Raw genomic sequence first — 13,460 nt, forward strand, 5'->3', positions numbered from 1 at the left:
CCGGAACGCCCTATACTTGCAATGTTAAAATAACGCTTATAAATTACATCTTTCCTCACAAAGTATTTGAGGTAGGAAGTTGAACTTTTTACAGATTATTTATTGGAATATGGGCTACAACTTAACACAAGGATTTTACAAAATTTTAGTTCAGTTATTAAAGATGATTTTTTTTTCAATTGTAATGAAAATTCACAACATTCTTTTGCAATTTTTTATTTATATATTCAAAAATATACGGTTTTTTGGAAAAAGGCTGTGTTAAATTGTGCAGAAGGTACTGTGTAACATTTACTGAAAGTTTGAAACAAATATGTTTGGAAGATCCTTAGAAAACATGTAATTAGTATGAGAAAATAAAAGTTTTGGGAATCGAGCGACAAAGATTGGATTAACTTTTTAGTGCATTCCAGGTCCATAGGATGGATTATCTTCACCCTCTGCAAACTCCTCCTCCAGCTTCCTCTTGTTCCTCCTCCTGTTTACTCTTGCTTGTATTTCTAGACTCTTTACAGCCCTGTCTGCAGCCCGAAGGTGTTTCTTGTCTAAAGCAAGCATCGCTCGTTGTTGTGTTCGTAGATTTTGCTACCATTTTCTTCAGTTGCAGTTACTGCAACACTGTTCCAAAAGGTGGTCATGTATGAACACTTATCACATTTCAGTTGTATTTCCCTAGCAAGTCCTACGTGTTTTATTATGGAGAGTTCCAGACCAACTTCACTACAATGAATACATCTTACACAGTTTGAAAAAATTCCTTTGAGAACCGACATATCAAATATTTCATTCACATCCGATTCGCCCATAAAACATTCATAGTTTTCACTCATTGAACAAAGCTTCTTCTGTGAAGTATTTTCTTTCCCACTTTGACTGCTATGGGCAGGTATACTTGAGAGGTTATGTTCACTCACTTGGTTATCGTCTTTATTGTTTACAGTAATAACACATACCTTTGGCTTTCCAACATTTCTCCTTTTCTTAAAAGCCTTCAGAGGATTTCTAATAACTTTACTTTTACTCATTATTATACTTCAACAAAACAGAGACTCAAGAAACAGAATTAATTACGAATATTTTCGAGATAACGACAGAGTAAATAAACATGAAACAATCGACAATCACACCAGCGATATATATTGAACCATCACAGGTTAGCCACAACACATACTTTATCTCACATCACTAAAATGTACCTGATGAACACGGACGTTAATAATAACACCATTTGACAGCAATTTAACAGCGCCACAGTGGGTCACGCCCATGTAGAACACATTTCAAAAAAAATTTAAAAATAGTTGTAGTCTTCGGAATTGAATAAATTATATATCTATTAAAAGGTAATAGTCTGCAGATTCAGAAAACGCAAAAAAGTAAAAATTGAACTTTTCATGATTTTGAGCCTTTCCGGAGCCCCTTAACCTATGGATATCACACCGTATCACAACGTAATCTACAGAGCGTCGACATGCTGACTTGCCCTGCTCCATCACCAGAGGTGTCTTTAATCGAGCACATACGAGACATCATCGGTCGACAGGTCCAGCGTCATCCACCAACAGCATTGACTGTCCCTGTATTGATCGATCAAGTGCAACAGGCATGGAACTCCATCCCCTTAACTGAACACGATGCAGCATACTGGCTGTTACACGGGTTATTTATGGGCGGCCGGTGTGACCGAGCGGTTCTAGCGGTTCTAGGCGCTTCAGTCTGGAACCGCGCGGCTGCCACGGTCGCAGGCTCGGATCCTGCTTCGGGCATGGATGTGTGTGGTGTCCTTGGGTTAGTTAGGTTCAAGTAGTTCTAAGTTCTAGGGGACTGATGACCTCAGACGTTAAGTCCCATAGTGCTTTGAGATTTTTTTTGGTTATTAATGTACCTGCATTTAAAATTTGCAATGCTTCATCTCGCGCTTGCACTGACCTGTGACCTTGCCATGTTAATAACTTAAATATGTTATCTAGACAAATGTATTCCCGAAATTTCACTACTCTATATTAATTACGTTTTGATGTAGATTGGTATGGGTGGAGGTTATACTTAACAGCCGAACTAAGTTAATAATTGGCTCCTTCTACCGACCCCCAGACTCCGATGATATAGTTGCGGAGCAGTTCAGAGAAAATTTGAGTCTCGTAACAAATAAATACCCCACTCATACGGTTATAGTTGGTGGGGACTTCAATCTTCCCTCGATATGTTGGCAAAAATACTTGTTCAAAACCGGTGGTAGGCAGAAAACATCTTCCGAGATTGTCCTAAATGCTTTCTCCGAAAATTATTTCGAGCAGTTAGTCCACGAACCCACGCGAATTGTAAATGGTTGCGAAAACACACTTGACCTCTTAGCGACAAACAATCCAGAGCTGATAGAGAGCATCATGACTGAGACAGGGATTAGTGATCACAAGGTCGTTGTAGCTAGGCTCAATACCGTTTCTTCCAAATCCACCAGAAACAAACGCAAAATAATTTTATTTAAAAAAGCGGATAAAGTGTCACTAGAAGCCTCCCTAAGAGACAATCTCCATTCCTTCCGAACTGACTATGCAAATGTAGACGAGATGTGGCTCAAATTCCAAGATATAGTAGCAACAGCAATTGAGAGATTCATACCTCATAAATTGGTAAGAGATGGAACTGATCCCCCGTGGTACACAAAACAGGTCCGAACTCTGTTGCAGAGGCAACGGAAAAAGCATGCGAAGTTCAGAAGAACGCAAAATCCCGAAGATTGGCTAAAATTTACAGACGCGCGAAATTTGGCACGGACTTCAATGCGACATGCCTTAAATACGTTCCACAACGAAACATTGTCTCGAAATTTGGAAGAAAATCCGAAGAAATTCTGGTCGTATGTAAAGTACACAAGCAGCAAGACGCAGTCAATACCTTTGCTGCGCAGTGCCGATGGTACTGTGACCGACGACTGTGCTGCTAAAGCGGAGTTATTGAACGCAGTTTTCCGAAATTCCTTCACCAGGGAAGATGAATGGAATATTCCAGAATTTGAAACACGAACAGCTGCTAGCATGAGTTTCTTAGAAGTAGATACCTTAGGGGTTGCGAAGCAACTCAAATCGCTTGATACGGGCAAGTCTTCAGGTCCAGATTGTACAAATGGTTCAAATGGTTCTGAGCACTATGGGACTCAACTGCTGAGGTTATTAGTCCCCTAGAACTTAGAACTAGTTAAACCTAACTAACCTAATGACATCACAAACATCCATGCCCGAGGCAGGATTCGAACCTGCGACCGTAGCGGTCTCGCAGTTCCAGGCTGCAGCGCCTTTAACCGCACGGCCACTTCGGCCGGCTCCAGATTGTATACCGATTAGGTTCCTTTCAGATTACGCTGATACAATAGCTCCCTACTTAGCACTCATATACAACTGCTCGCTCACCGATAGATCTGTACCTACAGATTGGAAAATTGCGCAGGTCGCACCAGTGTTTAAGAAGGGTAGTAGGAGTAATCCATCTAACTACAGACCTATATCGTTGACGTCGGTTTATAGTAGGGTTTTGGAGCATATACTGTGTTCAAACATTATGAATCACCTCGAAGGGAACGATCTATTGATACGTAATCAGCATGGTTTCAGAAAGCATCGTCCTTGTGCAGCGCAGCTAGCTCTTTATTCGCACGAAGTAATGGCCGCTATCGACAGGGGATCTCAAGTTGATTCCTATTTCTAGATTTCCGGAAAGCTTTTGACACCGTTCCTCACAAGCGACTTCTAATCAAGCTGCGGGCCTTTGGGGTATCGTCTCAGTTGTGCGACTGGATTCGTGATTTCCTGTCAGGAAGGTCGCAGTTCGTAGTAATAGACGGCAAATCATCGAGTAAAACTGAAGTGATATCAGGTGTTCCCCAGGGAAGCGTCCTGGGACCTCTTCCTGATCTATATAAATGACCTGGGTGACAATCTGAGCAGTTCTCTTAGGTTGTTCGCAGATGATGCTGTAATTTACCGTCTAGTAAGGTCAACCGAAGACCAGTATCAGTTGCAAAGCGATTTAGAAAAGATTGCTGTATGGTGCGGCAGGTGGCAGTTGACGCTAAATAACGAAAAGTGTGAGGTAATCCATATGAGTTCCAAAAGAAACCCGTTGGAATTCGATTACTCGATAAATAGTACAATTCTCAAGGCTGTCAATTCAACTAAGTACCTGGGTGTTAAAATTACGAACAACTTCAGTTGGAAAGACCACATAGATAATATTGTGGGGAAGGCGAGCCAAAGGTTGCGTTTCATTGGCAGGACACTTAGAAGATGCAACAAGTCCACTAAAGAGACAGCTTACACTACACTCGTTCGTCCAGTCGCGGCGCAAATTGGGAACCGGAGTTACAGATTCTCGCAGTGCCTTCGTCCCACGTTCAGCTCCGTCGACTACGGGAGGGAAGACTCGTCATAACCTGCAGCGGGTTTTCGGACGACTGCAAAATAAAACGGCCCTCGGCGGGAATTGCGACTTGTCAAATACAAAGCGAGCTGCCCTTTTTTGCACCCTTTCGACGAACCCTCTGCCAAGCACTTAAATGAGAATTGCAGAGTAGTCATGTAGATGTAGATGTAGATGCTGTGATTTTTTTTTCGTTATACACTTCTGACATCATCAACGCTGGGACAATCTGTAGTATTAACGCTGAATAAATTTTTCAACTTCCAGGATCTCTAAAATCATTTAATCACATAGATGACGGTTTCAGATATTCTCATTTGGCATCTTCAGAGGTATGTTTAGATCATTACATAATCTTCTTCAGTACAGTAGCTTATGTTATGCAATGTATGGCCATATTACAGTTGTAAACTGGTGATGAATGTGAGCACGTGTAAACGGCACAATAGCATGTTTGTGCACAGCTGTTATTTTATAATTGACTTGCTGACTTCACAAACCAACATGGACGTACATTGTGCAGTGGGCCGCTGCGGCCGAGCGGTTCTAGGCGCTTCTGTCCGGAACCGCGCTGTTGCTACGGTCGCAGGCTCGGATCCTGCTTCGGGCATGGATGTGTGTGGTGTTCTTAGGTTAGTTAGGTTTAAGTAGTTTAGGGGACTGATGACCTCAGATGTTAAGTCCAATAGTGCTTAGAGCCATTTTTTGAACGTACATTGTGCAACACCACTTAACTGTAGTGAAGGAGAATGGTTCAAATGGCTCTGAGCACTATGGGACTTAACTTCTGAGGTCATCAGTCGCCTACACTTAGAACTATTTAAACCTAACTAACCTAAGGACATCACATACATCCATGACCGAGGCACGATTCGAACCTGCGACCGTAGCGGCCGCTCGGTTCCAGACTGTAGCGCCTAGAACCGCTCGGCCACCCAGGCCGGCTACTGAAGGAGAAGACTTCGTAAAGTTGTCAGTGTAAATTCGAAGATGGCGATGGAGATCTGAAGAGACCGGTCACCTATACGAATAAATGATTTTAGCGATGATCGCAATTGAAAAACTTATTCAGTGTTCACGATTTTTTTTCCGTCACTGTATTTTGCTACGATCTGGCGACAGATGTCGAGGTCAGTGCCCAGTACGTTCACCGTACGAGAAACGGTATTACGACCCGTAAAGACGAAAGACACTCTCCGCAGTGCAGCGTTTCCACTCCGTCTGCAGAGTTTTGTCAGGTCGCGGCGCAAACTGGGAACCGGAGTTACAGATTCTCGCAGTGCCTTCGTCCCACGTTCAGCTCCGTCGACTACGGGAGGGAAGACTCGTCATAACCTGCAGCGGGTTTTCGGACGACTGCAAAATAAAACGCCCCTCGGCGGGAATTGCGACTTGTGCTGCTTGCCGGCGGTTCTGCGCTGGCCGACTGCCAAGCGGTGGCGAGCCGTGTGGACGCGGCGGCGGGCGGCGGAAGAGGGCAACCTGTTCGCTTGTCGCTGGATTTAAAAGGCTACCCCAGCCGGGCAGCAGCCCCGCGCGTCTGCCGCGCCGATTGGCTCATCTCGCTAGAGCGACGGCCGAGCCGCGCTGAGAGATGGGGGGCCCCGAGACGCGAGGGCGACGAAGGCAAATAGCCGGCCCGCGGACAGGGGAGCAGGGAGACGGCGGTGAGGCAGGCGGAGGAGGAGGAGGAGGAGGAGGAGGAGAAGAGGAGGAGAGGAAAAAAGCTCGCGACAGGAGCGCCGCGCCGCTGGGGCGAGGAATAAGGTTAAGTGCTGGCTCCCCACCCCTCGCCGGCACGGCTCCATTTACGTCGCCGACGGCGATTGCGACGCTAACCTATTTTGCCGGTCGGACTGTCTGGCTCCTTTCTTCCTGATTCTTCGATTGTTCTTGCCTGTCGAGTGCGAGCATTGATCCCCGGAGGGAGGCCCGCTGGCGGCCGAGCGGAGCTGTCTATTTATGCGCGCCGACCGTAACACGACGCCCTCGTCCCCTGCTTTCCCGTGCTTTTTTTTTCTTTCCTTTACTCTCCCCCTTGGCCATCGGTGTGTCTCTTTCTCTCCGAACGCTGCTGCTTCGTTTTCACTTCCGTTTATGCTACTGCGAAGTACGATTTCCCATTCTCGACTACAGAAATTTCTAGGGACCTAGTAAAAAGTTCGAATAATTGGCAGTTCGATTTAACGAAAATTTAACCGATCATGGCAGAATCAGAAAAAAGGACAAATAAGAGTGCAATTCAAAAAATGGTACGAGGCGTGTTTTTTGAGTAAGTACCCTTTTGAAACTAAGATATCTCAATAATTTTATTTTTACATGAAAGCCTGTACCTTGTAATGGTACTTGAATTACGTAACCATTACGGCACCTCACCTCAACCTCTCGATACCAGCAATATTCTACCGTGTTTCTGTAAAATAGTTAACATATTTCTGTGACAACATTCAGATTTGATTTCATTAATGTAGAGGTACTTCGATACATCGATATGTATACAGGGTGTCACAAAAAGGGACGGCCAAACTTTCAGGAAACATTGCTCACACACAAATAAAGAAAAGATGTTATGTGGACATGTGTCCGGAAAAGCTTAATTTCCATGTTAGAACTCATTTTAGTTTCGTCAGTACGTACTCTATTTCCTCGATTCACCGCCAGTTGGCCCAATTGAAGGAAGGTAATGTTGACTTCGGTGCTTGTGTTCGCATGCGACTCATTGCTCTACAGTACTAGCATCAAGCACATAAGTACGTAGCATCAACAGGTTAGTGTTCATCACGAACGTGGTTTTGCAGTCAGTGCAATGTTTACAAATGCGGAGTTGACAGATGCCCATTTGATGTATGGATTAGCGCGGGGCAATAGCCGTGGCGCGGTACTTTTGTATCGAGACACATTTCCAGAACGAAGGTGTCCCGACAGGAAGACGTTCGAAGCAGTTGATCGGCGTCTTAGGGAGCACGGAACATTCCAGCCTATGAATCACGACTGGGGAAGACCTAGAACGACGAGGACACCTGCAATGGACGAGGCAATTCTTCGTGCAGTTGACGATAACTCTAATGTCAGCGTCAGATAAGTTGCTGCTGTACAAGGTAACGTTGACCACTTCACTGTATGGAGAGTGCTACAGGAGAACCAGTTGTTTCCGTACCATGTACAGCGTCTGCAGGCACTATCAGCAGCTGATTGGCCTCCATGGGTACACTTCTGCGAGTGGTTCATCCAACAATGTGTCAATCCTCATTTCAGTGCAAATGTTCTCTTTACGGGTGAGGCTTCATTCCAAGGTGATACAACTTACTGACGAAACTAAAATGAGCACTAACATGGAAATTAAGCGTTTCCGGACACATGTCCGCATAACATCTTTTCTTTATCTGTGTGTGAGGAATGTTTCCTGAAAATTTGGCCGTACCTTTTTGTAACACCCTGTATATTGCAATGATATTATTCTTATGTGTACTCTTTATTTTGTCACTATGATCATTGACGTACTTGTAACTATGATTTTTGGGCGCGAAAGCGGTTATTAGAGCGTCAAGCTTCGGTCGTCATGTTAAAAAGACGCAAATTGTAGTCAGTTTATGAAATGTGAACTTTAACAGTGAGGAAGATATTTTCAAGTATGTTTTATATTGTGAAGTGATGTTTTGGAACGACTTACGTGATATTGCAACAAAAGCAATAAAAAAGAAGTGTAACTTAAATTCGGAGTGCTGATTACTTTTTGAAATCACCATTGTCCTAATTTGCAAAAGTTTAATCTTCAAGAATGGTTTATGAAACACATCTATAAAACTTTTGAATATCGCAGAATAACACCTAGGCCTCTTTGCATCCGAGCTTGGAATCGTCACTACCTAGATTTTCAACGATTGAGCCATGAGTTCACAACGAGACCAGCGTGGGAAACACGAAAACATGAGTGCCCAGTTTATCCATTATTTCAAGAAATGACTTTATTAACTGTGCACTAATGACACCTGCCACATAATATAACTTTGTTGTTGCCCTAAAATGCAATATTTAGCAGCATGAGCAACACTACAATCATAATTAATTTTTGACCTTTGTTGTGGTAGGGTTGTTAGAACCTTAATCTACTTTTCTACATCATTTCCGTCAATATTGAAGCACTATCTTAATGTTGTACCAGTTTTTGAATACCCTCCTCATAGAAGTCTGCTGCCTGACTTGTTAACCACTGCATCACCACTGTTTTGACTTCGTCATCGTCTTGAAGACGCTGACCGCCCAGGTGTTTCTTCAAGTGCATGAACAGATGGCAGTCACTGGGCGCAAGATCGCGGCTATACGGAGGATGATCTAGAGATTCCCATGGAGAAGATGTGATGAGATCTTTGGTCTGATTCGCAACATGCTGACGGGCATTGTCTTGCAGCAAAACGATGCCCTTGCTCAACTTCCATGGACTGTTGCTTTGATTCTGGTGTGACGTAGGCCACCCATGTTTCATCGCGCGTAATAATTTGGCTTAAGAAATCATCACCGTCGTTGTGGTACCACTCAAGGAAAGTCAATGCACTGTCTAAACGTTTGGTTTTGTGCACATCCATCAATATTTGCGGTACCCAACGTGCGCACAATTTTCGGTAATTCACGTGCTCGGTCACAATGCCATACAAAACACTACGAGAAATATTAGGGAAGTTATCCCGCAAGGAGGAAATTGTAAAGAGTCTGTTTTCTCTCACCTTATTGTCCATTTCCTGCACCAAACTTTCATTAACGACCGAAGGACGCGCACTCCGTTGTTCATCATGCACATTTGTGCGGCCATCTTTAAATGCTCTCACCCACTTTCTTACCATTCCATCACTCGTAAATGTTTTCTTCGTAAACTGCACAGATCTCACGATGAATGTCGATCGCTTTTAGGCCTTTAGCACTAAGAAGTATAACAGCCCGTGCTTCACAGTCGGAGGGACTCACGACTATCGGAGGCATCTTCAACGCTCGGTTCACAACCTAAACAAGGAAGAATCAGACTGTAATGGCGTCACTGCGTAGATTAAGGTACAGGATTTCATGTAAAAATAAAATTAGTGAGATATCTCAGCACGTCTTTTTTTTAGTTTCAAAACGGTACTTACGTAAAAAACACGCTTCGTACTTGACTTTGAATAACATACTTACGTGGGATGTTTAATAAGTAAACGCAAGTCATTCTTTGTTCTCGGCCAATTTCGGTTGAAAAAATGATAAATTTGTTGTGCGACATTATGGGACATTCGCGTATAGTTTCATGAAGTTCCGAGAGGTGGCCGCACTCTGTACGTACCCTTCAAAATGGCGTCTTTAATGGAGGAGCATCCCAAGCAGAGAGCTGTCATTGAGCGACGCTGATGTTCATAGACACTTGCAGAATGTCTACGGAGACCAGGCAGTGAACAAAAACACGGTAAGTCGTTGGGCGATGCCGTCTGTCACCATAGCAACAAGGTCATGCAAACTTGTCCGATATCCCTCATGCCGGCCGGCCACACACAGCTGTGACTCCTGCAGTGTTGGAACGTGTGGACACTCTCATTCAACGTGACGGACGGATCGCGGTCAAACACCTTGCTGCAGAGCTTCATAGAGACACAGGTACATGACACTAGTTTTCAACATAGTCATCACATCTCTGTCAAGAACGATCGGAACGTTTCAGCAATTATTCAGTTCTTCAACAACAGAAATCCGCTCCTTGGTCACGGAGCCATTCGAGAACCATTGTGCGAACGTCATCAACGTAAAAAATCGGCTATTCCTGCAAATCACTTCATCGACTGCCTGGGCACTATTGTTTGTGATCGATGCCGGCGGCCTTACTTTCCCATTACCATCACCACGCACGTCGGTGCGGCCCTGTCAAGGTGTTGGGATGCTTTCACTACAGCTCGAAACGACATTGCATTTGGACTATAGAAAGCCAGAATTTCGCTGTGAATCTGCATGCAATTTAAACATTTTACTCACTAGAATCGTGGTGTCGCGCACCCTTGAACTGCGGAATACGTTTCCGGTAATGGAACCACATCACTAACACACTGTGGTGGACCTTTTGTCGGTACAGCTGCAGAAATTTGTCTGCAGTACACCAGTAACTTGTACTCTCTTCTGACATCGCGCTTCCCTTTTTACGACATAATCTTAAAGCGGGACGACTTGTGTAACTTACTTTTTGAAACCTCCTCGCACAAATTTCCGATAACATAAGAAAAGTTCAGGTTCTTTCATTTTTCCATGTCATCAATGCTTGTATTTTCTCCACAAATCATCTACAAAAGACGTTAATTTTCTATTAATGAGCCTCTCTTATCTCTATGCTTCAGATTTCTCGACAGCGTGGGTGGCGTAATCCTGAAACTTTTTGATGCATCCTTTTTTTTCGTTCCATATTCCATGTTCTCAATAACGAGCTTCTTTTCTTAGAAACTCAATTAGTTGTCTTTCAGAAGGTCATTTTTACAACTGATTTATGTACTGCAAGAAATTATGCGATGTAGAGAAAACAAACGAGTGTTACGAAGAGCTAAGTGCCGAAACAATTAGCTGAACAATTAAAGAGGAATTACCAATGTATTAGATAGCCGTTGACTTAAATTTGAGTGTGTTTGCAGGGTAGTCTGTCATGAAAGTCGCTTAGATTTAGGTACTGTACGATTTAGGTACTGTTCGAACACACCTAGGATTTTTTCGATTTAGCGAGGATTTTTCAAGGGTCTTGACAACAAATTCGATGAGTCGAGAAATTCAATTTATCGAGGTTCGGATTGGCAAGGGTTGACTGCACTTGGACAGGAAAACATTCCACCCGTATATGTACGAATGGTCGGAGAGACAGATACATAAATCATGCTGCAAGTTCAAACTTTCTGTGAAACAGGACTGCGTTACTTAACTTTGACAACATTGCGGCACCATTGTAGGAATTGTTTCTCCACTACAGAGCGATAGAAATAAAATTCGTGAAAATGTCTCCTGTAACACCACTGAAATGTTTGCCAGTTTAGTAGTGAAGATTTTCCGTTATTCTCACTGCTCAATATTGGTCGCCATTGCTACACTCCCGGCTGTCCAACTTTTGACAACGCCACGATCGACATGGCACAATACGTTTCAAATCATATAACAAGTAGTCATTAACTTTGAGATCAATCTAGATTATTAAATGAAATACACTGATCTCTAACAGATACAGCCCCAAACATAAAATTTGTGGATGTAATATCAAAACTCTTGTATTTAAATATTGGAGTAAGGGAAGAGTGCTGTGCACCTCCAAACTTTTTCTATAGTATTCTGAAGAAAATCATTTCTGGAATGAGAATTTAACAGAACAGAAAATTTCAGCAATAATGCTTGACGGGAGGAGAAAGCAATTTGTCTCGCTTTTACTCTCTATGTTCTATATTTTCTCAAAATCTTAACAATATAGTGATGGAATCAAAAAATGGCTCTGAGCACTATGCGACTTAACTTCTGAGGTCATCAGTCGCCTAGAACTTGGAACTAATTAAACCTAACTAACCTAAGGACATCGCACACATCCATGCCCGAGGCAGGATTCGAACCTGCGACCGTAGCGGTCGCTCGGTTCCAGACTGTAGCGCCTAGAACCGCACGGCCACTCCGGCCGGCTAGTGATGGAATCAACGGCTTGGAGCAGCAAAACGGGTTTAAGAATCTCTGAATAAGAAACTATGTTTCTGTGGATACAAAAATTACATTTCATCAGGTTACCTTCCCTTCAGAAGGCAGTTGCACTCAGAGGCTGTTATATTGACTTGTAGAAAATAAATTTCAGTTATCAGTCGTCCTTTTTAAAATTTATTGGCAGATCAAGATTACAGCTAGAATCTAGCCACTCTCAATGCACTGTCAATTTTGATCAATGCATGTAATGCCTGCTGGTCGGGCTTCATCCACAGTTCATTGAACCACGACACTGGCACAAAAAAAGGTGCCTCGAGCCATTATTGCACCCCCACAGGACCATCAAAGATGATGTAATCTTCAGTTATTCGGTATTTTACATGTAAATAGTTACTGTCAATCACTAGTACAACTACCTTGCCAACACCCTCAAAGGACTGAAGGCCCCACAGAGAGCTCAAGTCCCTTTGCCATCGAATACACAATAAACTGAAACTATTTCTCACACCTTGTCATTCCGTAAGACAAAAAGGCCAAAGGCTATCACTCTTTGGACACAACATGCCACAAAAAAGCAGGTGTTAGATCGGTAACTGTTGCTACAATGGCAGGTTATCAAGATTTAAGTGAGTCTGAACATGGTCGGCGCACGAGCGCACGGCGCACGAGCGATGCAACACAGCATCTCCGAGGTAGTGATGAAGTGGGAATTTTCCTGTACGACCATTTCGAGAGTATACCGTGAATATCAGGAATCCGCAAAGTATCAAATATCCGACATCGCGACGGCCTGAAAAAGATCCTGCAAGAACGTGACCAACTACGACTGAGGAGAATCTTTCAACGTGACAGAACTGCAAACCTCTCGCAAATTTTTGTAGGTTTCAATGCTGGACCATCAACAAGTGTCAGCGTACGAACCATTCAACGGAACACCACCGATATGGGCTTTCTGAGCCGAAGGCCCACTTGTGTAACCTTGATGACTGAACGACACAAAGCTTTACGCCTCGCCAGGGCCCTTGAACACCGACATTGGACTGTTGATGACTGGAGACATGTTGCCTAGTCGGATGAGTCTCGTTTCAAATTGCATGGAGCGGATGGATGTTTACAGGCATGAAGACAACCTCATGAATCCATGTACCCTGCATCTCACCAAGGACTGTTCAAGCTGGTTGAGGCTCTGTAATGGTATGGGGCGTGTGCAGTTGCAGTCATATGGGAGCCCTGGTACGTCTAGATACGACTCTGACAGGTGACACGCACGACTTGGGCAATTCCAGCAGGACAAGTCGACACCCCACATGTCAAGAATTGCTACAGAATGGCTCCAGGAACACTCTTCTGAGTTTAAATACTTCCACGGGCCACCA

This window comes from Schistocerca nitens, chromosome 4 (assembly GCF_023898315.1).
Source record: "Schistocerca nitens isolate TAMUIC-IGC-003100 chromosome 4, iqSchNite1.1, whole genome shotgun sequence".
In the NCBI taxonomy this organism is placed as follows: Eukaryota; Metazoa; Arthropoda; class Insecta; order Orthoptera; family Acrididae; genus Schistocerca; species Schistocerca nitens.